This window comes from Panthera onca, chromosome C1, assembly GCF_046562875.1.
Source record: "Panthera onca isolate mPanOnc1 chromosome C1, mPanOnc1 haplotype 2, whole genome shotgun sequence".
NCBI lineage: Eukaryota > Metazoa > Chordata > Mammalia > Carnivora > Felidae > Panthera > Panthera onca.
The window spans coordinates 203965629-203991872 of NC_138346.1; the positions used below are offsets into that span (position 1 = coordinate 203965629).

At 53.7% G+C, this 26244-nt stretch overlaps 1 long non-coding RNA gene across 3 annotated transcripts; it reads left to right on the forward strand.

Annotated features, from left to right (window-relative positions):
* The first annotated feature begins 4995 nt into the window (after positions 1-4995).
* Positions 4996-24619, forward strand: LOC132673283 (uncharacterized). Of its 3 annotated transcripts, none has more exons than XR_013557685.2 (4): positions 4996-13567; positions 14245-15181; positions 15800-15887; positions 23777-24619. It is a non-coding gene; the product is annotated as an uncharacterized LOC132673283 (long non-coding RNA). The 3 variants fall into 3 exon arrangements; XR_013557684.2 differs by having other exon boundaries at positions 4996-5213; positions 8381-15181; XR_013557683.2 differs by having other exon boundaries at positions 4996-15181.
* Positions 24620-26244: the final 1625 nt, after the last annotated feature.

Consider the following 26244-nt stretch of genomic DNA (forward strand, 5'->3'; position numbering starts at 1 on the left):
AGCTCTGTCCTCTGTGAACTTGGGTCACGGATCCTTACTCTATTACGAAACAAAAGCACGGGTGCCCGGCTGGCCCAGTCGGTAGAGCATGCAAATCTTGATCTCAGGGCCGTGAGTTTGAGCCCCACATTAGGCATGGAGATTACTTAAAAAAGAGAGAGAGACGGGGCATCTGGGTGGCTCAGTCGGTTAAGCGTCCGACTTCGGCTCAGGTCACGATCTCGCGGTCCGTGAGTTCGAGCCCCGCGTCGGGCTCTGTGCTGACAGCTCAGAGCCTGGAGCCTGTTTCAGATTCTGTGTCTCCCTCTCTCTCTGACCCTCCCCCGTTCATGCTCGGTCTCTCTCTGTCTCAAAAATAAATAAACGTTAAAAAAAAAATTAAAAGGGGCGCCTGGGTGGCGCAGTCGGTTAAGCGTCCGACTTCAGCCAGGTCACGATCTCGCGGTCCGTGAGTTCGAGCCCCGCGTCAGGCTCTGGGCTGATGGCTCGGAGCCTGGAGCCTGTTTCCGATTCTGTGTCTCCCTCTCTCTCTGCCCTTCCCCCGTTCATGCTCTGTCTCTCTCTGTCCCAAAAATAAATAAAAAACGTTGAAAAAAAAAAAATTAAAAAAAAAAAAAGAGAGAGAGAGAAAAAGAGAAACAAAAAACCTCCCTGAGAATGCCTCAAAGTAATAAGAAAAAACTAACAACCTGACAGAAAAAGGGACAAAAGGCTTGAATGAGCAATTTCCCGAAAAAGAAACCAGAATGCAAAATGAACAAAGAAAAAGATGCTTCATCTGATTAGGGAAGTGCAAGTGAAGACTGACGTTAGGAACTTAGAGGAGTCTAAGTACTAGTGAGGATGTGCACCAACTGGAACTTTCCTCCCTGCGGCAGAGGAAGGGCAAGTGCTCACAGTGCCTTGGGAGAACAGTGCGCCAGCAGTTGTAAGGCTGGTTATGTGCATGCTTGATGACCCACGATTTACTTATCCACCTACCTATTTGCTGATTTGAGAGAGCGAGCACGTGAGCAAAGAGCGGGGCAGAGGGACAGAGACTCTCAAGCAGGCTCCGTGCTCAGCGTGGAGCCTGACGTGGGGCTCGATCCCACGACACTGGGGTCATGACCTGAGCTGAACCAGACACTCACCGACTGAGCCACCCAGGAGCCCCGATGACCCGTGATTTAAATCTCAGATATGTCGCTTACAGAAACCCATGCGTGTCTCCACCAAGAGACATGCACAAGAGCAATCATGGCAGCAAAAATGAGAAACAGCCTACATCCCCTTTGACTAGCGAACGGATAAAGTCACCGAGGTCTACACAGACCACGGAGCACTAGACGGCTGAGAAAAATGAATGCATGCCGGCTACAATGCAGACATATATTTAGAAACACGGTGATACATGAAAAAAATCAAGCCGAAGAGAAACGCCCATCCATTATACTATTTACATAAAGGTATCAAAGCAAACAAAGCAAATATGTTGTGTAGGGTCCATCCCCATATGGTGACACTATTTTTTTCCCAAAGCAAATGAGTGGTGACCACAAAATTCCATACTGTTTCCACCTGTGGAGGGAGGCAGGGAACAGAATTAGGAGGCCCCCAGGGGGCTTCAGTGGTGCTGGCGAAGTTCTAGTTCCTGAGTTGGGGCAGCGGGTCCACAGATGCTGGTAGTCATAAGCCAGACACTCATCACACATTCTTTGTAGTCATCAAATATTACATCATTTACAGAATTGAGAACTTCTGTAGTTCCCAGGCTTGTTCTAAGGATCAACTGGGAGTGTGGATAGAGTTGTTCATTCATTCAACAAGCACCCGCCATATGCCAGCTACCCTCTTAGACACGTGGGAAGATGGAAAAAAAGAGAACAGGATGCATTTGGGAGGAGGTGGCTCAAGACAGAGCCGCGAAGGGCACCAGCTCTTTGGAGCCAGGGACACCCGGGTATGGATCCCAGCTACTAGTTGTGTGGCCTTGGACAAGCTACCCAACCTCTCTCTCCCTCGATCTTCTCATCTGTAAATCAGGAATGACACCCTTGGCAATGCTATGAGGCTGGGACAAAGCTCTAAAGATAGCTGGGCGGGGCGCCTGGGTGGCTCAGTGGGTTGAGTGTCCGACTTCAGCTCAGGGCATGATCTCGAGGTTGGTGAGTTCGAGCCCCGCGTCATTGGGCTCGTTGCTGTCAGCACAGAACCCACTTCAGATCCTTTGACCCGCCCTCTCTCTGCCTCTCCCGTACTCATGTGTGCACGCGTGTGCTCTCGCTCTCAAAAATAAATAAACATTAAAAAATTAAAAAAATAATAGAGATAGCTAGGTCGCCATCATACTAAGCATTGAGCAAGAGCTCAGTAAATGTCGCCGTTTGTACAAAGCGCTGAGGAGGTGGGGTGGAGAGGAGGGTGTGGCTCTGCCCGGGTGAGTGTTGAATGGGAGAAGTTTGGATTGTGTATTGGGGGCTCTGAGGGGTCACTGAAGGTTTGAAACAAGGTTTGAAGATTTGAAGACAGGATTCGTGTCTCAGATCCATCTGGCTGAAGTGAGGGGCAAGACCGGAGCCAGGAAGTCTGTGTAACAGGCTATTTAAATAATCCAGGTGAGAGATTATGGAGTCCTGAACTAGCAGGTCTGGAGTGCACAGGGACGGGGGAGTGAGTGGACAAGACAGACTCTAGGACAGTTGGGAAGATAAAACTGATTGGACTACAAGACCATTTGTGGGGACAAAGGAGCAGAAACCACCTGGGACAATATCCAGGTGTGATGCCCTGAGACAGGAACCCAGGAGAAGCAGGCTGGGTCGGGGAGCAAGATGAGGAGTTCAGAGTTGGTTGAGTTGGTTTGGGGTGCACAGGGGCCACTAAGAGATGCCAGGAAGTGCTGCCTTCACACCTCGGGAGCTCAGGCAGAGCTCCCAGGTAACCGGGAGGGGGTGAAGTTGTCCGGGAAGGGATGGAGGGTGTGAGTAGAGTGCAAGGTGCCCGTGATCCCAGAGGCAGGAGGAGGAGGAGCTGGGGAGGGAGCTGCACCAGAGCTGATGCTGAGGCGGGAGCACAAGAGGAATGTGGGGTCTTCCTGAAGTTGAGGGAGGTGACAGCGTGAAGAAGGGTGTGGCACACCCCAGAGTCACAAGTCAGAGAGGCACAGAAGAAGCCACCAGATCTAGCCATGAGGGGTTGTCAGTGCCCCGGGCAGGATCATTTTCCTGGCCTGGTAGGACTCAACTTTGGAGAAGGTCCACAGTGAAGGGCTTTTCTTTCCCAGTGTACCTAGAGTGAATTGTGGCCTTCCGATGTCTCCTCTCTAGCTCCGATTCACCCTACACCCACCCCCTCGGTCCTACTCATCATGTTGGTTCAGTGTTTATTCCTGGTGGGACTGTAAACTTCAGGAAAAACCACCAGAAATCCTGCTGAGCGTATTATTGCATTTGAGCCTGTTTCCGTCCGAGAGGTCTGTATTATTTTCTTTTTTTAAAAGTTTTTTTTTGTTTGTTTGTTTATTTACTTATTTTGAGAGAGAGAAAACATGCATGCACATGATCTGGGGAGGGGCACAGAGCGAGGGAGAGACAGAGAATCCCAAGCAGGCTCTGCAGCGCCTAAGAGGAGCCTGAGGTGGGGCCCCGACTCACCAACCTTGAGGTCATGATCTGGGCCGAAATCAAGAGCCCAGCACTTAACCAACTGAGCCACCCAGGCAACCCCGTCCATATTATTTTCGTACCCACTCAACAGATGAGCAGAGGCCCAGAGGTCAGGGACTCACTTGGCGCATACTGGGGATAGGATCCATCCCTGACTTGTGGGTGGTAGTCAAGACCGACAAACCCCCATCATGTGAAACTACAACATCTGAACTCTGTGGCTCTCGGACTGCCGCCTACTTACAAATCACCAGAGACTGGTATGAATTCACAGACTCTTGGGTCCTAACCGTAGAGATTCTGATTCAGCAGGTGCAAAGCAGCGTCTGGGGACCCGCCTGGTTAACCAGCACCCCAGGTGATTCGCATGCAGGTGATGGAGAAACATGAACCTCATCGTGCGCTGCACACATGGCGTGATTGCAGGCAGCAGCGTGGCCCTGGACCCTGAAGCGGCCAGTTTCTGGCCATCAGTTAGGGCTCTGGCTGCAGCTGGGAGCTGGGCCGGGGCTGGGGGAGGCAGAGGGTGGTAATAAAGAAACAACAGGAAGCTCAGCTTTTATTAGCGCTGGGTAGTCGCAGCTGCAGGTGAGTAATCTGATTTCTGCGGCGTCCTGTTTTCTCCGCTGCCTGGCGGTTCCTCGACACCCACTCACCTGCCACCAGCCACGGGAGAAAGGGCGGGCGGGAGGATGGGCGTGGGGCGCCACCCGCCCGGGTCCCCTCGCCCGCGCCCACGCGGGCACAGCCGCCGCGCCGCGGCCACCGGGGCGCACCTGGCGCGCTGCGCTGCGGGAAGCGGGGCTCCGCGCGGGGCGGCGCGCGCGGAGGTGGCGCGCACGCGCACTCGCGGGCCCGGCGCCCCCCGCGCCCCGCAGAGTTTGGCTGCGGGGCCGCGGGCGTGGTGCCCTCTCCCGGCTCGGCCGGGCTGGTGAGACCGGGAAAGAGGTGTGAACGGTATACACTCCAAAGCGCTGGGCCAATGGGGAGGGGGGGGAGGTGCTCAGGAAGACCTAAGAGAGGCAAGGCTCTCAACCGGTGCGTGCCTCAGTTTCCTCCTTTGCAAAATGAGAACGATTAACTCTTCTTCGTGAGCCCGTTAATGCTAGCGAAGTGCCCCGAACGCTCGTGCACAGTAAGGGCAGGCGCTGTCACGGTGGTCATGGTGGCTGCTATTAGCCCGGCCCGGAAGCCGCGTTGTCCCTTCTCATCCAGGTACGCTGGCCTTCTGTGCCTGGCAGCCCCCATCTGGGAAATGCGGAGGGTGGGGAGGGCTTGGATCAGAAAAGTCTGAGGGGCTGAGAGAGTCAGGGGCTTTCCCAAGACCGGGGTTTGGTTGCATTCCTACCTGATGCGAGTTTTCCACTTGTGATGTGGGGTTGATAACACCTTCCCTGACAATCCATAGAGATAGATGCAAGGACCAAACGAGGAACCCAGAAACGCTTTGTCAGCTATGCAGTGCTGTCCACGTGCAGAGAACCGAAATTATGATTCTTTTTTTTCCAGGTGCCTCTTTGTCCTCAAGGGTCAAGGATTAGTCAAGAACCGAACTAGATTTAGCCGGTGAGTTTCCGAGCCCCATGAGAAGGACCACTTGGCATTCACTTTCTCTGGAGAAGCCCACCACATCCGGCCTCGTTGGCATAAGGGTGGAGAGATCGATCCTACCCTCAGGGGGGTTCACCGTCCAGTTAGCCAAGAGGCAACGGTGTGGTGGGAGCACTGAGGGGTTGGGGAGTGCACTCCCTAGGGGTAGGGTAGGAGGATACAGGGAGGAGGACTTCTTTGAGGAATGGTTGGAGTTCAGGTGGGGAGAAGCAGACACACATTCCGGGCAGAGACAGTTCTAGCAGAAGAGTCTGGGGACAAGAAAGTATGTAGTGTGTTCAGGGAAAGGGCATGAAATGTGTCTGAGATGCAGGGTGGGAAGAGAGGGGTGCGGGAGGGAGGAAACAGGGCAGGGCTTTCAGTGCCACCATAGGGAGTGTGACTTCTCCTGAGGTTGATGGGGAACCCTGCAGGGTTCGAAACAGGGGAGTGATGTCATCAGGTGTGGGTTCTAGAGAGATCGCTGTGGCAGTAGGTAGAGAGGACAGATAAAAGGAAGGAAAAAGAGAGGACTGATTGAAGTTGTCGCAGTGAGTTGAAGGTGGTCTAAACGAAGGCAATGGCAAGGGAGCAGGAGAGGGGGACAGATGGGAGAGAGCTTTCTGAAACAGAACAGCAATACTTACAGTAGAACAGTTTGGGGGAGAGAAGGTAAGGACAACTGAATTTTCTGGCTCTGGAACCTGAGGTAGACAGTGACAGCATTAACTGGGATGGGGGACCCAGGAAAGGAGCAGGGTGAGGTCACCTTCAGGGTACCTGTCAGACATCCATTTCTTCAAGAGCTCTCTGTACTAGGCCCCTGGATGTGGGAGTAGATAAGGCCCAACCTCATCCACAGGAGGCTAGAGGGAGAGAGAAGAGAGAATATTGTATTAGGAAGCTTCGGTTGTAAGTGACAGAAACTCAGTTCAAACCAGGCTAAGGGAGGAAAAATTGAAAAGGAAAAGGAGAGATTGAGAATTTAGTGGCTCCTTTACCTTGGAGTTACAAGGGCATGTCAACTTCAGGCGTTGCTGGATCCAGGGTTCCTAATAGGGTGGAGAGGAAGGTTCTACCCTCAGGGGGCTCCTTGTGTTATCTCCCCTCCACCCCATCAGTCAGTTCTGTTTGTTTCCGCCTGTCTTTAAGAATGGGCCTCTTTCTAGCCCACGGCAGACGGGCCCTCTCCAGTCCCAGGAAGGATGCTCACATGTCCACACACTGTCAGCTCACACTTCAGAAGGAAAGGCCAGTGGCCCTACTGGCTGTGTGGACCGACAGTCCCAGGAAGGGCTCTGATTGACCCAGTGGGCATCACCCGCCCAGCCCCCGCCCAGTCACTGTACCAAGGAGAATGTGGCACTGTGGTTGGCCTCCTTGCCCTTCCCAGCTTGTAGGGCCCTGTGATGGACATCCCGCCGGCCCCCATGGACAGGAAATGAGAAGGACTGGGGATACGCCAGATGGGCACGACGAACTACATCCCTGCCTCCGTTCAGCCCGAGGCTTGAGGGCAGAACCCTGGGGAACACCGATGTTGAACAGAACTTGGGAAGGAGACTGAGGAGTATGAGAGGGGTTCTGGGTCTTCAAGGCAGGAGAGAAGTTCTGCAAGGAAGGAACGGGCAGAGGCAAGTTCTGGAAGGGGTGACAGGCTCCTACTGTTCTGGGCTCCACCCACCCAAGCGGAAAGGCCCTCCCCCCCCATTCAGCCAATACAGGTGCTACCCCCTGCCCCCAGCAGAGCCTATTTCCCTCTTTGGGAAATGAGGATTCCAACAGAACACTCCCCCAGCCGTGGCTGAGGGGCATGAGTGAGCTGGCGCTGAGAAATGCTTACCTTGGTGCCTGGCACCTGGTAAGGGCTCAATAAATGGAAGCCACGTAAGGTGCTGGTGGAAGATACGGCGGTAATAATGGCACGCAGATTCCTGCTGTCCTGGGAGGGCGGAAAGTACGCTGATAAATTCAGCATCACTGAGATACCGTTCATTCAGTCAGTCAGTCTTTAATGGAACACCTGCTGTATACTGGTCCCTATGCCAGACACAGCAGATGGCAAGAAGGCTAGAACGCAAGAGTCTGAGGTAGTGTGGGACAGACACAGCTAATAGTTAGGCTGTAAGGTCATAAGCACCATAGGGACTGGGCTGTGGGAGCCCAGAGAAACTCGGTCCTGTGGAGGCACGAGGGCAGCGCCCCAAGAAGGCAGAATTTGACCTGGGTCTGAAGGATGCTGGTGAAGGACGGAAACAGCTGACATTTCACGAGTGCTCATAGTGGGTCGGGTACTAGGCCGGGTATCTATTTCCACGCATGAGGTAGGGGGCGTTGTCCCTGTTACGTGGATGGGGGCGGGGGGCCCAGGCTTGCTCAGAGTCACTTGCTTGTAAGTGGGGGCACCGGGCCTGGCCCAGGGGCCTGACCCCACTGGATGGAGGAGAGAGGAGAGATAGGGGGTCAGGCAGAGGGGAAAAAGTGTGACCCAACCGTCCAGGAGGGAGAGAGGGAGCCAGGATTCCCGCACAGGGAACGTCACGCCTCTGAGAGTGTGGGGCAGGGACAGTAGAACAAACATAAGGTGGGAGCCGTGACCTCCAGCAAGTGTGGCGCCCCCTGGAACCTACCTCTCCTTATTTATAAAATGGGGACAAGGAAGTCTGTTATCTTCATCCCCATTTTACAGATGAGGAAACTGATTGTTAGATCGAGACCGTCTGGCTGCAGGGCCCACATGCTAAGCCACAACACCGTGGTTCTGTTGGAGCCGATGAGCTGTGAGAGTTCACTGCAAACCCTCCTCTCTGCCTCAAGGGTAGTCATGAAGAGCACCCCAAGGGAAGTGGGGAGCCTCCACAGGAAGAGCCCTCAGAGGACCCCAGAAGACAGTCCTGTGCTCTTATGCAGAAATCCGATCTCTTAAGGCCCTTAGAGACTATTTCATTCATGCATTGGGGGGATGACGCATGTAACTTACAAATAGGGAAACAGCCCAGAAAGAGGGAAGTGACTGGTCCAAGGCCACACAACGAGCTGGTCGCGGAGAGCCATCTAGAACGCAGGTTGCCCGACACCTGGTCCTGTGCTCTTTCTCCATTCCAAAGTCCTCTCGTCACAAATGACCTCTCCTCTGCCTACAGGGCGGCAATCTCTCCCAGTGCCGAACACCTAGTGCGGACCAGGCCCTTCATCTGCCTGTCTCTGGTCTTCCAGACTACCCTGTGAAGTATTATCCACGGCAGCCAGGAGACCTAGAAGTACGCACAGATAAGACCTGGTTTACTGATAGCACATTACAAAGCGTACCAAGTAATCGTGCATCCAGACTCCCCCGCCCTATAAATCATACAATCCCATTTCACAGAAGAGAGAACTGAGGTTCAGAGATGGGAAAAGTCTGCCTCAGGGGCTCCCGGCTAGGAAGCAACAGGGTGAGGACTAGTGTGCGGGCACTTCTGACTCCAAAGCCAGGGTGTCTTGTCCCCGCCCCAATCTGCTGTCAGGTAAAAGATGGCAGGACTTGCCGAGGGAGCTGAAGGGTGACGGCTGGAGGGGCTGATCCCCAATGATGAGCGAGGTAACAGTTCTCACAGTGGCTAAACAAAGAGCCCTTGCAGTCCGGCTGCCTGGGTTCGAGTCTTGTCCTGTCCCTTCTTAGATCTGTGCCCTCAGGCAAGGCACTGGTCCTCCCTGAGCCTCAGTTTCCTCGTCTGTAAAATGGGGATGGTAATAATGTTGCCCACCTCGCTGTGTTGTTGGAGGGTTAAATTAGAAGCGTGTGGCACACAGCAAGCACAGTGAAAGTCTTGCCTCTTATTTGCTGGCACCTTGTATGACATTTGGTAGAGGCCTCCTGTCTCGTCTACTATTAATACTGCCTTTATAGCACTGCGTGTTCCGGAGCCTGGCCACCTGGGCTCCGCCACTTGCTAGCTGTGTGGTCTAGAGCTTAGAGGGAGACTGAAGGTCAGGCTCATGAAGTTTAAGCCTTGGGTCGCTCCCTTGCGAGGCCTTGTGCATCATTTTGTATTCATAATTTCCTATTATTTTTCTTACCGGGGTTCCCCAGTGTGGTATACGCTCTACTCACATCCTGCAAAATGTGGATCCGCCCCTGTGTGCGCAACACGCTCGGCCTCTCCGGTGCCTCAGTTTTCTCATCTGTTAAGTGGAAAGAGTGTTACGGTGCTGATGAAGTGAATGAATACGTTTAGGACGCTTGACAAGTGCCTGGCACGTTGTTAAGTCCCCGATAGCTGTCGGCTTCTCAAGTAAATCTCCAGCTAGTGAATATGCTAAATGCTAGTAAATGTGCTTCGTGGTTTACATTGGTCATGTTATTTAATTATGCTTAATTGTCACAACAACCCCTCCCATTTTACAGGTGAGAAAACAGAGGCTCGGAGAGGTGAGGTCACAGAGCTTGGAAGCCACACGGGTCTGATGCCAGGGCCATGCCCCTTAACTATTGCCCTGATACCTCCCTGTTTATGAGGGGCGCCTGGCAGCTGAACCTGAAGGACTCGGGTCACACCGCAGCCAGGCACTGCCTGCCAGGTCACTTGCAGGGAATCCACGAGGCCCCTGCCGGGGAAGAGCTCCCCGTCCCCCCCAAGTCCAGCTGGGCCCCCCTGGCTCTGCCACACCTAGTGCCCTCATCCCTTCTGCCCCCTAGAGCTTCCTCTTGAGCCCCTGTCACCAGAGGCCCTGGCCCAGGTGGGGCGGGGGCCAACGGGTGACAATGACCGATTTAGAAAGTAAAGTTGCTTCTCAAACAAATAAGAAAGAAGAGGAAAGAAAGAAATGGCCTGCCCGCTTCCTGCCCCACTCTCTCTCCCAGCACCTGGGGCCCAGCTGTGAGCTTTTCACTGCTTGTTTGTTCATCCTGCTCGAGGAGCCTCTTCTTAAAGCTCCAGGCCCCCTCCACGGGGGCGGCGGGATGACTGTGGAGCCCATGGAAATAAGCACCCTCCATGATTGTTGTATTGTCGCCCGTCTGGAGTATTGTTTTGGACAACAATACCAATAATCATAACAATCTGGGTTTCCTGCAGTTGGCAGAGGGGGGGTTACGGGCTTCGACTTGGGTGTGGCCGTCCTGGCTGCGATTTCTGAGGTGTGAAGGCCTGCGCAGGTCATTAGCTCTCTCTGGGCCTCAGTTTCCTTGCCTGCAAAGTGGGAATGGGGGCATGGTGAGCGCCGGAGGAGGCAAGCAAGAGCGCGTACCACGCAGGGCACGGCCGCTGCTCAGTCGGTTACCAAAGCCAGGGTCACCCAAGAGCACGACTTTAAGAGCCTCCCCAGACGGGGTGGGAAAACTCAGTGGACTAGGAGGGGGTGATAACGCCTGTTGCGTTCTAGCCTCCGTTGTCAGGGCTTCATGTACAACAACTCACTTCATCCTCACCACGCCACGTGCGTGCATACTGCCACCCCTGTGTTACAGATGAGATGAAGACACCCAAGAGTGATTTGCCCAAGGTCAGTGCATCCGGCAGGTGCAGAGCCAGGCCGAACCCAGCCTGTCCCGCTCCAAAACCGGCGCTCTTCTTAGGGGCATACGCTGCCCCGGGGGGAGGTCTGGCTGCATAGGGTCTGCTTTGCTGCGTCGCCGTGGACAAGCCCTTTCCTTCTCAGCCTCAGTTCTTGCTCTGCAAGCTGAACAGCCCACGGTACCTGCCTCCAGACAGCATACAGCCCGCAGGGAAAGTCATGGTCAGATTTAGTGACCGTGTAGAGAAAGACAACGAATGAACATATCAGGGGCTCTGGAAGCCATGGCTGCCGCTGCCGTAATTATTATTAGTTTTAGAGTCACAGGCGAGAGTCAGCCTAGAGGATGCTGAGGGCCCTGCCCAGCTCTGCAAATCTAAATCCTGTGGTTGCAGCTGGGGAGTGACTCTAGGAGGCACCTGGTGAGAGGTGGCTCTACCCGTTGGGGCTAAAATAATCCCTGAGGCTGCCACCATGCAATCTGCCACTCACCTGCTCTAATTAATGGCAAACTCACCAACCCTGCCTCTCTGCCTCACTCCCATCCCCCACGAGCTGTGTGGCCCTGGAGAAATCACTCGACCTCTCTGAGACAGGAAAAGGACATGACCCTGCAGAATTTTGATGGATTAGAGATAATGCAGACAGAGTACTCAGCACAGTGCCTGATGTGTAGTTGAGAAGAGGTGATGAGAACCTGAGTTTGGGGGCCGACCCGCGTTCCATTCCCGGCTACACCATTTCCTATTGTGTACCCTCGGGCAAGTTCCTTGCACACTCTGAGCCTGGAAAATGGGTTAGCACAGCACCCGGCACACAGTAGTTGTTTACCTAACGATTGTGGTTGGTGGTGACCGTGTCTTGCCCTCTATAAAGATGTCCAGAGGCCCTCAAAGATCCCAGGGGTATAATGTTCTCCACAGTGCTGCGTTTCTCTGTTTGCCCCTCTAGAACTCCCCTCTGCCCTTCTCCATCCTGTTCTGTGCCCTGGCAGGTGAACTCTGGGGTGCCATCAATGGCCTCTTTTGCCCTCTGGTTCTGGTTGGGTGGGGCAGGAAGGCAGAGGGCAGGTGGAGAATGGGGCATAGTGATTCCCCCAGCCCCTTGCTACAGGGTCGCACGGGTTGGCTGTGTCCCTCACCCAAAGGCTCTGGCTCCTGGTAGGCGACCCCGTGCATACATCTCTGGCCCTGAGTCCGGGTAGCTTCTCCCTCTTCACCCTTCAGGCCATGGGTGGTAACGGCCCCCCGCTGTGGCCAGCCCTGGGATACTGCACCGTCCCTCCCGGTCTCCCTGAATCCTGCCTGCGACTTTGGTAATAGTCTCTTGATTAAACCCTCTTCAAACTTCTCAACTTGAGTGTACCGTCTGTTTCCTGCCAAGGCCCTGCTCATGGTTTTACTGTGACCTGTATCCTGTTGTATTCATCAAGGACTCCAGGTAGAATAGCAAAACTTCACCCTGCTTTCACATGTACATACGTATCCACTTGAGTAACTTTGGCTGAGTATCTGCTGTGTGCCAGGCCCCGTACAGGCAACCGGGAGCAGAGATAACCGAGCTAGATCTCCTGACCCCAAGGAGTTCATGGACTAGATGGGGAGACAGACGCCTAAACAGACAACCACAATATTTGCTAAGAAGCTGTTATAGAAGCGTGTTCAAACCCTGAGGCAAGAGAAACCCTCAAACTCTGAGGGAGGCTGGGAAGGCTGCATAGCAGAGGGACCTCCTCAAAGGTAAAAAAAATTCTTAATAACATTTTATCTAACCCAATATTTCAAGGTATTATCAATATATAATATCACTTAAAAGTGATACAAAAGTCCTTAAGAATTTTAACATTTTTTCCCCTAAGTCTTAAACAGTCCAGTGCGTGTTTTACAAGCACGGCACGTCTCCGCTCGGCCGGTCCCCGTTTCAGGTGCTCAGGAGCCACAGGGGGCTGTTTCCCCCCACTGTACAGATGAGGAAGCAGAGACTCAGGAGTTAAGTCACTTGTCCGAGGTCCCACTCCCCGATGGGGGCATGATGTGAACCCACGTCTCCGTAGCTCCAAAGCCTGTCTCTTCCCGCTGCCCTGTTCCGTCTCTGGGCCAACCCCTGCTCCCCAGAGTGAAGACCTGGCCGAGGGCTAAAAAGTTAAAACTTCACCTGAGGTGAACTTCACCTCTGACCCCAAATCCTGTAATGTTTCTACATCGGTTGAGTCCATGGGACAGAGTGGGGGAGGGTAACCCACCAAACTGGGTTCTGACCCCTGTTGGGTCTAGGGTCCCTGGGAGGGCGTGAAGATAGGCTGGCAGGAGAGAACTGGGGACGACTGGGGAGTTGTAAGAGTCTCTTGCCGGGGGAGCTGTTAATGGCTGGAAGGCACGGCCTGCGTTGGACGGGAGGTCTGCAGAGGTAACAGACTAGGCTCACCAGACGGTAGCCAGCAGGTCAACTCGGCGTCTTCGCCTCCACCACACTCAGCGGTTCCTCCCTAGGCAAAACGCCGTATCATCCAGAAACACCCACTCCTGCGTATGTAGGGTCACAGTGAATAAGTCACTGTCATTTTCACACCGATGCGGGGGAAATTTCGATGGGATGATAAAGGTAAGGCCTTCTTCTTCTTTTTTTTTTTTTTAATATTTATTTATTTTTGAGAGACAGAGACAGAGCATGAGTCGGGGAGAGGCAGAGAGAGAGGGAGACACAGAATCCGAAGCAGGCTCCAGGCTCCGAGCTGTCAGCACAGGGCCCGACGCGGGACTCGAACCCACGAACTGTGAGATCATGACCTGAGCCCAAGTCAGATGCTTAACCGACTGAGCCACCCGGGCAGCCCGGTAAGGCCTTGTGATGGGCAGCTTATCCAGGCTCTCGTGTGGAGAGAGTCCTGGGAGGATTCTTAGACCCACGTCCGTGCTTTGGAGGAGAAACCAGAGCCATGGAACGTTGGCTGCGAGTAGGGGAGGTCCCTGGCAAGCCCGGGGTGTGTGTGATGCTAAAAACCGTGATCAGTAGCTGAGTATTCAACACCCACCAATTCACTTTCATCAGCTGTCCACCTGCCGGTAGAATCATCATCCAACCATCCATCCGTCCACTGTCCACTCCTCCAGCATCCATCTCCCAATTCCCTCATTCCCCCCTCTCCCCATTCACTCACTTCCCTCCAGTCCTGTCCCCCCCCCCCCCCCCCACCATCCCTCACCACTGACTCTGCACCTGGTCCTGTGCTGGATGCTCAGTGTGCAACGAGTAAGACTGCGATCTTCCTTCAAACCCAGTGAGGCAGGCAAACGCTTCGTCTGCGCGAGGGAGGTGAATGTGGTGGTGGAGGGTTCTAGGAGGTCGGAGATTTCAGACCTGGAAGACCTAGACAGGCATCAGAGTTAGTCCCGCGATGCTAAGTCTGGGAAACCGAGGTCTAGAGAGGAGAAAAGACATGCCAAGTCACAGAGTCATGGGGGGGCGGGGGTGAGCTCAGGTCTCACTCCCATTTCCCTGTTCTTTCCGCCAGACTCTAGGCCCCACTTCCCCATCCATACTCAGCAACACTGGAAGCCAGACGCTCTCAACCCCTTAGTGCCTGGCACGGCCCTGGGCCTGGGGAAGGGGACCTTCCCTGTTGCCACGGCACGCCTGCGCTGTCCCCACGGACAATCAGATTGGTAGAGCTTTCCCGTGCTCTTCCCATCGTCCCACGGAAAACCCACCACAGTTCCGGAGGACTGGCATCACCACCCCTTTTTACAGAAAAGGGGGCTCGGAGGGGGGAAGGGGCCTGCCTAGAGTCACACAGCTCGAGTGCAGCGGAGCCAGCATCCTGAGTCACCATTCTGAACCTGATCTGAGACACCAGGCGGCACCTCACGTAGCCTTGGATGTTCTGGCCCCAGGCCGATGTTGTGCCATTGAAGTCGGGGGCTGCTGACAGGTAGGTTCGGCGGGAACGTTGGGGGAAGGACCCTGAAAAGGAAACCCCGGAGATTGTTTTCACCTGGAAGGGCTCCGCCCCGCCCAGCAATGGAAAATGTGTGTCAGAGGAAGCCGCTGGCTGGGGATGGGGTAGGTGTGCGTGGGTGAGCATTTGGAGGGGCACAACGGGGGAGGGGCAGGATGTGCTGGGGTTGGTGGGCAAGGTCGGGGTGCCGGAGCGGGGCGCGGGCTCTGCCCTCTGCCCACTGCCTTTTTCTCTCTGGTTCTCGCTTTCTTTCTCATGCTCTCAGAACTAACAATACAACTTTCACTTCCAGACAGATGGGCCGACTGTCCTATGAAAGCTGTCCCCACGCCCTACCTCCCAGATCCCCTTGGCCAATTCGCTCTGCTCGGTAGTTACCGCAGCAAGCATTTATTGCTCTCCTGCTGCGTGCTCAGATGCAGGGATGCAGGATGGCCTCTTCCCTGCCCAGAGAAGTGCACAACCTGGTGAAAACAGAAATATGACGAGACAGGTACAATACGTGGGTGACACAATCCCCTGGGGTGGGGGGTGGGGGGGGCGGTGGGCAGAGAGGCCTTCTGGGAGACAGCACACCAAGCATGAGGGAGGTAATATCACTGCTCCTCCGTGTGCCAGATCAAAAGACTAAGCCCTTTCAAGGTGCCTTTCCATTCTCTGAAATAGGAACGGCTAGTATTCCCGTTTTACACGTGAGAAAGTTGAGGCGTTGAGACAAAGTTGCCCAAGGTGCCACTGCCGGACGCTGGGCGGTGGGGGAGCCGGGATTCAAAACCAGGCACTCTGCTCTTAACCGCTCTACCGAAGACAGGGAAGGGGGAACAGGTGGTGGTGGCGGCGGGGGTGGGGGGGGTAATAAGAGGAAGGGCCCGAGGAAATGCTGATAGCAGAGGGCAAAGGGCAGAGATGAGAGGCTGGGAGCATGTGGGGCCCAGGCAAGGAGTCCCTCCAAGCGTTGCCCGGGGCACTGGGGAGCTGTGGACACGTTTTGAACAAAGGAGTGGCACGGGCGTGTCTGTTCTAGAAAGGCCCCCGCCTTTCAAGTGGTGATCAGTGGGGGCAGTGGCCGAAGTTAAATGTGATTGATTTCAGTGTGTTATTCGTTTCCTAGGGCCATTGTGACAAGGTACCGCAAAGCCGGGGTTAAGACAACGCGGACTTATTCACTCTGTTCTGGAGGTTCGAGGATTGAAATCGAGGTACCATCAGGGTCACCTTGTCGAAGACTCTGGGTAGAAACCTTCCTTGCCTCCACTAGCTTCTGGTGGCCATGAGTCTGTGGCATTCCGTGGTGGTCAGCTCTATCACTCCCATCTCTGCCTCTGTCAACAACAGTGTTCCCCTTGTGTGGTTCTCTCCTCTTCTTAGGAGGACACCGGTCAGATTGGACTAAGGGCCAACCCCGCTCCAATACGACCTCATCTTAAGTAATTACATCTGCAGCAACCTTCTTCCCAAATAAGGTCACATTCTGGGGTGCTGAGAGTCGAGGCTTCAACATAACTTTTGTGGGGTCGTAACCCAGCCTATAACAGATGTCCTTAAAGTGCTTGTCATATAGATAAATGTCAAATCTGGGGGAAAAAAAAATCCTATGCACATCTCACATCACAGTTTGAGATTTAGGAAATCTGGCCTCGGCATGTCTGTCCCCCACACTAATACTTTGCCCTAGTGAGTACTAAATAAATGTTTGGGAAATACTTGACTTGTGGTCCCCTAAGGCTCCCAGGTCTTTCCTTAACAAGTTAGAGAAATAGAATAAAAGTCCCCAGAGAACAAAGTCAAGCTGCCCTCTGTCCTGGATTCCTGGCAGGCAGCAGCCCCACTGACCTGGGCACCCCCTTCCCTGCCTGCCTGGGCACCAGCTTGGGGAAATAGCCAGTCATGAGAAGGATGGAAAGGAGAGGCCTCAGCTCCCTTCCTCTCCGGATTAAGCAGACTCACTGTTCTCAGTCCTCTCCCTTGCCTCCCTATCCAAACAGGCTCAGACTACTCCATTCAGACAAGTATCCCTGCATTACTCTTGCTTCCCTGGCCCGGTTCAGGCCTTTCCCTTTGCCACTGGGACTATTGTCCCCAGTCTTCGAACTGATTTCTCTGCTGCCAGCACCAATCGGGTCATCCTAAATATGAATCTGATGACTTCTCTCACTGTTCTAAAACCTTCAGTGGCTCCCTATTGCTCTCAGAACAAAATCCAGATGATTCCCTAGCTTACCATTTCAGACTTTGGACATGTTGGTCCCCAGGTAGCTATCCAGGCTCATTCCTCACTATCTCCCTACATGTGCACTATCCTATAGGCAGGGGAGGTTCCAGAATTTCCATCTAAAAGAGACGGGGGGGGGGGGTCGCATTCTGGTTGGCAGGGGACACCATGGAGGCTTGTCTTTATAAGCAGGAACGCCGGAGCATGACGGTGCTTTCCTGTTTTCGGCATCTGCTCCTTGGGGTACACGGTCCCCTCTACAGGGAATCATCTCCCTACATCCCAGTTTTTCAACATGTGACTCAAAGGACCTCTTCACCCTGATCACATAACCAAAAGGACTTCTCCCCGATCTGCATACAGGGTGTTTTGGTAGAACTTCATTATGAAGTTTATTCCAGTGCACCTTGTCCTGGCCACAGGTTGCACCTCCCTTCCCTTAGAGCTAGGTTCTAGCCCCAGGCCTGGGCTGAACAGAAGGAAGGGCCGGTGAGAAAAATGCCAGCGTAGAGACCTGGCTGCTGAAACACTTTGTCAGTGTTTGGCTGCATGACTCTAGGCCAGTCACCTTCCTTCCCGGGGTCCTTCTCAGGTCCTTCTCTGTAGGGTGGGGGATGGGGGGAGGCATTCAAGGAGGGTGAAAGCATGAGCTAAGTTTCTCCCTCCACCCCAGGTCTGACCAGACCTCGGTTCTATGAACAGAAGCTTTTGGGGGTCCTTTATTTTGTATTAATTTACATATATTTGCATATGTGCTGTAAGAGGCACTGACTACATTTCATTCATAGAAAGAACTGATGTCATCTAATTGATGTCCAGGGACGGAAAAAAAACCCCACTGGCTCATGGTTCTATCCAAATCTTACCAGTCAGAGGTCTTTAGTGATTAACCCTCCCACACCCTCCTTTTTCAGAGGAGTAACTGAGGCTCAGAAAGGGAAAGTGACGAGGCAAATGACACACAGTGAGTGTCAGGCTTCCTCCAGGCTTCCCAGAGTCCTCTGCCAGGGGATTGCCCCAGGCACCGGGTTCCTCTCTCCATGCAGGGTGCAGGGTCGAGGGGTGTGAGGGGAGGCTAGGTTTTCTCTGTAGGCCCTTCTCTGCACCCCAGAATAACAAAGCCTGCTAGCTTAACAGCCTCCGCAACCACCACAGGAAACCAAATTGTAGTAGAAAGTCAGATGGGAGTGGAAAATCTTCTCAGAGATGTGAGATCGTTGCTTTCACCTGTTCTAAAAATAACTCGGTTTATTAGAGATTGATAGATGACAAGATAACCCACAAGTTATTCTGCTGAGGCGGGGGAGAGGAGAGAGTTCCACCTGTTTGAACAAAAGGGGAGTTTGGGGGGTGCTGTGGGGGATTGGCGAGATGGCTGGACCCTTGGAACTCAGTGTTCAGTGAAAGTTAGTTAGGGGGGTGGGCAGGTGCCCCTCGGAACACCAGGGCCAGGACGGAGGACACTGCCTTCAAGGATCCTAGTCCAAGGAGCAGGGAGACAGATAACAAAAGTTGACAAATAAAATAATTGCAAACCGGGAAAAGTGCTCCAAGAGAAACAAACAGTACGGAGATGAGGAGGAACGGGCGAGACTGAAATGGTCAGGGAGACCTCCGGAAGGAGGGGGCCCTGAAGCTGGGACTGGACAGTGAGCAGGAATGAGCACAGCAAAGAATGGGGGGAAGGGCATCTCCAGGAGAGAGACCAGCATGTGCAAAGGCCCAGAGGTAGAAAGGAGCTTGGTGGATCTGGAAGCTGGAAGACCAGTGCTGGGCAGAGAGGGAAGGGGTGTGGACTTGTAGGAGGGGCTGGGAAGAGGGCAGGGCCAGGCCTGTGCTGGCTTGGGGGGCTTCTTAGGTTCATGGATTTGATTCCAGGTCAGTGGGAAGCTACTAAAGCGAAGTTTTCAGCAGTGGCATCAGGAGATGTGGTTTGCCTTTTAAGAAGCTTGTACTTGGGGCAGCTGGTTGGCTCAGTCGGTAGAGCACGCAACTCTTGATCTTGGGGCTGTGAGTTCGAGCCCCACATTGGGCGCAGAGATTACTTGAAAAAAGAAGGAAGCTTGCTCTTGCCTGTTGTGGGGAATAATGAGGGGAGGCTCAAGCAGCAAGGAGACCGGCCACGCAGTGGAAATGGCATCCCATGGCAGTCCCGGTGGCCTGGACTAAGATGGGGAGAGAACTCAAGGGACTCAAAGTGGGTTTTTGAAATCCATTTCACGGGAGCTACAGATGGGTTGGGCTGGAGGTGGGGTAGAGGGTAGAGAGAGAGAAGGCACTAGGAGGGCCACCCAGGCATCTGGCCTGAGCACCTGGTGGGTGGTAGTGTCACTTCCTGGGGTGGGGAAACGCGCAGGCGGGAAGGGCAGGTGTGGGACTCCGGTTTGGGGGGTGTGAGGTTTGAAAAGCCTGGCGATCACCAAGAGAATCTGCCAGAAGGCAGCTCCAGAGGCCCTAGAGGCCTCGGGTCCTTCCACTGTTAATGAAGTCTTATCGGTGAGCTCCAGGGGACCAGGGGCCAGCTCTGCTTGGTTTTATAGCATCAGCACCTAGGAAGGTGCCTTGCACATAGTAGGTGCTCCACAAAAAGTTGGTGGATGCGGGAAGCTGGATCATCAGCTAAAAGCAGCCTCCCAGGCATGGTGGGTGCTTCGTAAATATTGAAGGGATTCTCGGACCCCTCTTTTCTCACCCCTGCAGCCAGCCAGTCGATGATTCCTGCAGCTTTGCCTTTCTCAGTGTTTCTCAAGCCAATCCCCTACTCCATTCCTACCACCGCTGCCCTAGTCCAGACCCTCAGCGTTTAGCTACATTTACTGCGAGCTGTGAGCACCTACTATGCGCCGGGTGCTGTGCTAGGCCCTTTAGGAGTATTTTTCTTACTTAACACCCCCAAGGCGCAGGAAACCTTTCCTCCCTTTCACTACCCACAGCAGCACTGCAACAGCCTCCTGTGTGATCTCCCCGTCTTCAGGCTCCACCCTTCCAATCCATCTGCCATACCTCAACCAGGGCGGTTTGCAAAACTCAACATCTGCTCTGTCCCTCCGCTGCTTACAACCCTCTGCTTGTCTACAGCATCGTGACCCGACAGCTTAGCGTGGCTGACAGGACCCGAGTTCCATCCCTGCCTCATCTGCCACTGTGCCTCCGGCTGAATCTTCCCTTCCCTTGCAGGTCCCTGGAGCATCCAGTGCTGCTTCTCACCCCCGATGCGTCCTCTCCTGGCGGGGGCGGGAGGAGGTTCCTATTGCTACTTTGTTCACACTCATCGTTTAAGGCTCAGCTCTTCTTCCCGTCTTCCTCAGCTCCGCTGCTGGCTAGGCTGCAGGTCCCTCAGGCCACCTTCTCCCCACTCTGCGTTGACTTCGGCAGCACCACTAATAAGGACTCTTTTTAATATGATAATTTGTCTCTTTAAAAAAATTTTTTTTCATGTTTATTTATTTTCGACAGAGAGAGAGACAGAGCATGAGCGGGGGTGGGGCAGAGACAGAGGGAGACACAGAATCCGAAGCAGGCTCCAGGCTCCGAGCTGTCAGCAGAGAGCCGGATGCGGGGCTCGAACTCACAGCCCGCGAGACCATGACCTGAGCCCAAGTCCGACGCTCAGCCGACTGAGGCCACCCAGACACCCCGATAGTTTGTCATTTAATTAACGTATGGGATTATTTCCCACTCGATAGGTCTCGTGGTTCCTGAGTCACAACTGAACAACGATCCCTGGGTAGCGTTTCCCCATAGGGCAAGAGCAGTGGTCAGTGAGTCTACTCTTCTCCTGAGTTGGCTGTGATCTGAAATGAGTCGCTATCTCCAGAGACTATATAGGTGTCAGTAGAACAGGGCTGAGGGGTCTCCGTCCCTTGCAAACCCTGGACTGTACCGAGGGGAAGAAGGCTCCGGGAGTTTATTCTCATGCAATGCCTTCTGATCCCGGTCCTCCCTCTGTCTTGGGGCTCAACGGGTTCCTCGAGTTTTCTTGTTCCCACCCAGGCAGAGGGGGAGCTGATGTCCAGTTGAGGGTTCTCCCTCTGCTAGGCAGGGGTCTACACCCGTATGGCCAGCGCGTGACCGGCCCAGCCAGCCCCTCCAGCAGCGTGGTGCAGACCCCACTAGGCAGTGGCCTAGCCCCTGGGAGCCAGAGCTGACCGCTGCCACGTTTCCACATGTCGCTGCCTGGTGGGACCGCATGGCTGCCGCTCTCCTTGTGACGCTCCTGACCCTGTGGTTCAGGACCTGCTTCAGCTTCATGCACGTGGCAGCTTTGGCTGGACCGATGGTGTGTGGTCCCACACTGCTGCAGGACAGACAGACAGAGCCAGCCAAGGAGAACCATGCCCACTCAGCATCGGCTTCCTTCAGCCTCAGCGACCAGCGTTCCAGCTCCGGGACCAGACTCCTGTCGTTCTGGGTGAAATGCAGATCCTATAATAATAATAATAATAATAATAATAATAATAATAATAACTTTTATTTATTGAGGCATATCATATAACATATACTATACTGAATGCTTTACAAATATCAAATAATTTGGGGCGCCTGGGTGGCTCAGTCCATTAAGTCTCCGACTTTGGCTCAGGGCATGATCTCGCGGTTCGTGAGTTCGAGCCCCACATCAGGCTCTGTGCTGACAGCTCAGAGCCTGGAGCCTGCCTCAGATTCTGTGTCTCCCTCTCTCTCTGCCCCTCCCTTGTTTGCGCTCTGTCCCCCTCCCCTCAAAAATAAATAAACATTAAACATTTTTTAAAAAAAACAAGCATCGGGGCGCCTGGGTGGCGCAGTCGGTTAAGCGTCCGACTTCAGCCAGGTCACGATCTCGCGGTCCGTGAGTTCGAGCCCCGCGTCAGGCTCTGGGCTGATGGCTCAGAGCCTGGAGCCTGATTCCGATTCTGTGTCTCCCTCTCTCTCTGCCCCTCCCCCGTTCATGCTCTGTCTCTCTCTGTCCCAAAAATAAATAAAAACCGTTGAAAAAAAAAATTTAAAAAAAAAAATAAAAAAAACAAGCATCAAATAATTTAATCCTGACCACAGTCTTATGAGGCGGGTAATTACTGGCCCCCATTTTGCACATTTAGGAAATTGGGGCACAGAGAGGTTAAGTGACTTGCCTACAGCTGCACACAGCGGGTAAATGACAGCACTGGGACATAGACCCAAGCAGGCTGGCATGCTCAACAGCTTTAACCAGTCACGTGACACGTGTCTGCTCGCCTGTCTCCCTTGAGAACAAGAACTGAGTCTTGCTCTTCAACACTGGCACAGCGGCTGGCACACAGTAGGTGCTCCATCAAGCCCCCCCCCCCTTAACAGGAGCCGGTTTGCAACAGGAGCCCTACGTAGGGTAAGAGAGCCTGGGGCGGGGCGGGTGGAGGGGTAGAAAATGTGTTTCATTTTAATGGCTTTTTGCAACCATCTATTCTACAAGATCACGTTCATTTTCACAACACTGCTGGGCATGGATTATTAGACCCACCCGTCAGATGAGGAAACTGAGGCCCGAAGAGGCTGAGAAATTTGTCTGAGTCAGCTAGCTAAGAGTTGGTGGAGGTGGAAACCCAGGCCTCCTGACTCCAAGTCCAGTGCTCATTCTGCGCATCAGAAAATCGGGGTCGGGGAAGATGTTGCTGAACCTGAACCCTGTCCAAGGGGCATGGAGGCCCTGCCGAGTCCGGGGTCATTAATCACTCTGTCTCCCAGCATGAGGGAGCCTTTGGGGACTTTTTTCCCTTCCTCTCAGCCCTCAGGGTCTAACACCTCTTCAGGGCAGGAAACTCTTCCTTGTCACAAAGCTCTGGCCCTCCCTCCCCCAAGTTCCCTCTAGTCCCAGGCCACTCCCCTCCCTGTCCCCCTCGAGGGTCCTGGTAAAAGCATCCGCTTGTCAGTGTAAATCTGCAGGGTTCAGACCAGCAGCTGGAGACGGATGGGCAGGAAGCAGGAACAATGGACGAAAGAGCCTCTGTGCCCAGGTGGGTGGGGGAGGGAGAGGCAGGAAGCAGCAGCCTCTCTCCTCTGGAGGCCTGGAGCCTGGCTGGCCGGAGGCCTGGGCTGCCAGAACCTGCGGGGTTTATTTGGATTCCCCAAGGATCCAAGCCGGGAGCCCTTCGCAAACATCAGACCAGCTCATCTCCGTGGGGTGCCCGGTCCAGGATGTGTGTGACAAGAATGTCCCTTTCATGCGTCTCTGTTTGTCCCTGGGGACTAGCACAGGGCTGGCTGCACAGTAGGGCAGGGGCTTGTCTGTTGCATGAAGAAATTAATCTGGCATTAACAATAAAGAATTGCAGGGTTTTCTTCTTTTAAAGTAACCTCTGTGTCCCACGTGGTGCTCGAACTTACAACCCTGCTATCAAGAGTCTGACTGAGCCAGCCCCTGATTTTCTTTTTTAAAAATATTTTTAAAACATCCATAATTTCCTCTTTCCCCTTCAAAATTTTTGCACAGACTGTTCTTTCTGCCTGGCGTGCTCTTCCCTCCGCTTTTTGCAAGATCAGCACCTTTTTAGCCTCCAGGTGCAGCTCAGATAAAGCTCTCCCATGAAGCTTTGAGGGCCCATTTTGACCCACACCCCTTGCTAAGGTAACCCCCATTCCCTGGCCCCGATAACTCAGCACCCTGTTGATTTCCTAGGTGGCACTTGTCTTAATACGGCATCTTCTCACTTACTATGTATCCTCTTTTTTTTTTTTTTAATTATTCCCTGTCTCTCCCACCAGAACGTAAGTTCCCAAAGAACTCATTCATTGTTGCATCCCCAAGGGGCAGGCACTTAGCGATGCTCCATAAATCGTTGTTAAGTAGATCAAGAGATGACCAACCGAGTCCTGTAACGATGTCATTCACACCCTGTGCTCTGCAATCTGCTTCCTTGACAGAACAAAAGGAGTCTCCAGCAGCAGAGGATTGTAAACCTCCAGCCCCGAGTGAGCGGCTAGTTCCCGGGTCAATAATTGTGATGATCACAGATCACGTTAGGACTTCGCTTCCCCTGCAATGATTTTTTGAGTTTCGTCAAAATCTGGGTGTGCACAGAGGGGAGGGAATGGGGGGGGGGAGGCTGTATGTGGGAATGTCCACTGTTTGTCCAGCACACCGCAGTGGATGCTGGGGTGGACAGGGCTGGTTCCATCAAACCTATCCATTTCAAAGATGGGAAAACAGAAGCTCAGAAATGCCGCGGTCACCCACACGCATCAATCCAGAGTTTTACCAGCGGAGTTCAACAGACCTGCAGATTCATGGAGCCCAAAGACTTAGTCATTCAAATATGTATTGAGCACCTATTATGTGTCTGACACTGTGCTAGAAGCTGGGGCATCACAACAACTAAAGGCTCAGAGACTCGGGGCGCCTGGGTGGCTCAGTTGGTTAAGCGTCTGACTTCGGCTCAGGTCATGATCTCATGGTCTGTGAGTTCAAGCCCTGCGTCAGGCTCTGTGCTGTCAGGGCAGAGCCTGCTTCAAATCCTCTGTCCCTTCTCTCTCTGCCTCTCTCCCTTCTCTCTCTGTCTCAAAAATAAATAAGCTTTGGGGCGCCTGGGTGGCTCAGTCGGTTGAGCGTCCGACTTCAGCTCAGGTCATGATCTCGTAGCTCGTGAGTTCGAGCCCCGCGTCGGGCTGTGTGCTGACAGCTCAGAGCCTGGAGCCTGTTTCAGATTCGTCTCCCTCTCTCTCTGTCCCAACCCACTCGCATTCTGTCTCTGTGTCTCTCAAAAATAAATAAACATTAAAAACAAAATTAAAAATAAATAAATAAATAACCTTAAAAAAAAAAAAAAAAAGGCTCAGAGACTCAAAGCAGTTATGTAAAAGGCCCAGCCTACCTGACACAGAGCCGCTTCAGTGACCTCGAAAGCAAGTCCCTGCTTGGCCAGGTGTGAGAGCAGCGGGGCATGGGGTGGGGAGAGGAGCTCCGAAGTCCTGGGAGGCTGAGGGAGGGAGAGCTGACCTGGGGCTGGACAAAGAGACTCTGAAATGGAGGACAGTATTGACTCTAAGAGGCCAGCTTAGCTGGGGGTAGTGACCCTGCTCGCGTGCCTGCTGTTGGCAGCTGGTGTTGGATTGGTGCCCGGACATTCAGTGCCTTCACGTGGAGTGGTTTATGCCACCTCCACAGTGTCGGACCCAGGCAACAGAGAAGACCAAAGACCACTCCTTTGCCCAGGAAGCTCCCATTAAGCACCTCCCACAGCCTGTGCCGAGCCCTGGAGTCCCTAAAGTGAGGGAGACACAGTCCCGTTTCTAAGAGTCCTCAGTACGTACTGGTGGGGGCACACAGATGTGCAGACAGGCCATTAGGGTCCTGAGATTCAGGCTACCTCAAGGCAGCACAGACCAGCGAAGAAATCCACTAGCAGTGCCCTCCCAACTCCCTCTTCTGGGACCACCGAGAACATCGGGAGGCCAAACAGACCTGTATTTGGTCTCAGCTCCACCTCTAGGTCAACATGACCATAAGCAAGTGACTTAATAATACGTCTGAACCTCAGTTTCCTTATCTGTAAAATGGGGATAGTAATAGCACAGTCCTTGCTTATGGAGCACCGTGAGAATCTGATGACATAAGCCACAAAAGCTCTCGGCGTACAGGTGCTGAAGGGACAGTGAGCGCCCGGCTGCTGTGGCCTACCGTTGCCACCATTCAGCCTCACAAGTTCCTGCCTTGGATGGAGTCAGTCAGTCATGCAACGAACGTGGACGGGGCACTGGCTCTGTGCCGGGCCCAGTGCCTGACGAGGGGGAGCAAAAATGAGCGTTGCTCACCACCCAGGGAGGAGCAGATATGGCAATACGCTTGCCACAGAATGTGACCGATGGTCGTATCGATATCGTATAAGGCCTAGTCCTCTGAGGCCGGCCTCGTTTATACATACTTCACCGCGGTCCTTTATAAGGTACACATCACTATCCTTATTTCACTGATGAGCAAACCGAGGCTCAGAGGGGCAAATCCACCTGCCCAGGGGTCACATAAACCCTGCCTGTCTTTCTGTCCCGGAACCTATGCTCTGTCCTCACAAAAGCAAATCTCATTCCTCCAAAGTCTTGTACAAATGTGGGCTCATTCCGTCAGTGAACGCTTACTCCATCCCTGGTACATGCCGAGTCTGGACGGAGGTACACCAGGAGAGGAGCTGAATGGGCCGTGCCCCCCGCCCCAGCCCCCACCTCCAGCCAGAAGAGAGGTAGATCTGGGGCATGTTGGGGCGCTGTCCCCATGTCTTCTTGGTAACACTGATGAGGGACCTTTTGGCACTGGCCTGGCCTTCCCTCCCCCATTAAAGTGCCCAGAGTGCTGCTGGGAAAGGCCAAGGGAGGGAAGCTGTGACAGCTTTAGGCCCCCA